The sequence below is a fragment of the Chaetura pelagica genome, unplaced genomic scaffold (assembly GCF_000747805.2).
Source record: "Chaetura pelagica isolate M959 unplaced genomic scaffold, ChaPel_1.0 scaffold20, whole genome shotgun sequence".
Classification (NCBI taxonomy): Eukaryota; Metazoa; Chordata; class Aves; order Apodiformes; family Apodidae; genus Chaetura; species Chaetura pelagica.
The window spans coordinates 1,004,937-1,006,455 of NW_009951958.1; positions in this window are offsets into that span (position 1 = coordinate 1,004,937).

Below are 1,519 nucleotides of genomic sequence, written 5' to 3' on the forward strand. Positions count from 1 at the left end.
GGCTGTTATTTGTCCATCTTCCTTCCTTGAACACCTGGCAAGTCATGGGTGACAGGAGGTTTTGACTTGATCAGGCTCACAGGGATCACTGAGAACAGGACCCACATTTCCAGTCTTTCACTCTCAGGCTCAATCTCTTACTTTTCAGTGGCTGCCTTATTTACCCTACCTCATGTGTGGTTAGAAGTATGAGTAGATAAATTTCCTCTTCAGAGTGTAAATATGCTGCAGCCTCCTCACGTTTCCTCTTGCTGTTTCAGGCAAATATATGCTTGCCAATGAATACTTAAGAAATACCACGAGGAGGTCAGATCGAAGTGGCACCTAATCCTGTCTCCTGCACTGACAGTGCTTGGCAGTGGGAGCTAAAGATCAATAAAGCCCAGGGTATTGAAGAAGTCCCTGGAAGCACCAAGAACTGCTGAGCCTGACCTGTTGAGAGTGAGGTGAGTCCAGTCACCGGCCACTCTCCCACACAGACTCAGGCCAGAACTGATGTTTAGTATGAGATGTGCCACCATCCCCTATAGGTCAGTCTGCTTTAGTCTTTCTCTCACGTGGTGTCTCAGTCAGCAGTACATGGTTGACCAACCATAGGCAAAAACAGGAGAGAACAATTGAGATAATCTCTGGGCATGTGCCCAATCTCTTTGGTGTCCCATACAGCAGAACTGCAGTGCTTGTGATGAACCAGGGGCCTGAGTATCCCCTTGGGAGGCAGAGTTCAGCACTGGGTAATTGGTCTCTAGCTTTACACAGAAAACTTTCCATTTTACCACTGGCATGGCTGTGGAAACACATCACCAGATGAATGCAGTTCTGAGCAGTGTTCCAGGAAAAGTCAAAAGCTGCCTGCTCTGTCTGTTCTTTTGGGGGAGACCAGGGGTAGCATCAGGTTTGCCTAACAGAATTGCTGTGTTACTCATCCACAAACTAGAGGAGAAGAGGTTTAGTGGACTGCCACCAGTACCAAATGCCCCTTCTCATTCTGACTCTGAGAAGTTAAGCTGTTAAGATTTGGGGGTTTTTATTTCATTTGCAAGGTATAAAAATAAAGCTCCTGAACAGCTCATTCTTTTGGATGAATGCTGATTATCCTACATCATAGCAAGAGGATATTCTAGTAGAACTTGTGTGATGGCAGGGCATCAAACAAAATCTAAGCACATATGCCTTTGCTTTACAGCCTCTTTTCAAAGCTTCCTCCCTTCTCTCTTATCACTTTTGAAATTCAATTGCACTGCACCTTCTGCTCTGCCTTATCAATAAAGAGCTGTCATCACACATAGCTGTCAAAGCAAAAGAGCAAACTGTTGTCAGCAGATATGCACACAGCAGCCCACTTAGCTACAATGACATTCCCAGTCAGTCCTTGATAACCAAGCTTAGAGAAAGTTGCAGAAATCAGTTACAAAATTCTCATTTGATAGTCATATATATGTAAACAATTAATTAATAAAGCACTATTAAAAAAAATCCTGTAGCTGCTTCAGCATCTCTGTGCTGTGGGAGAAAGAGT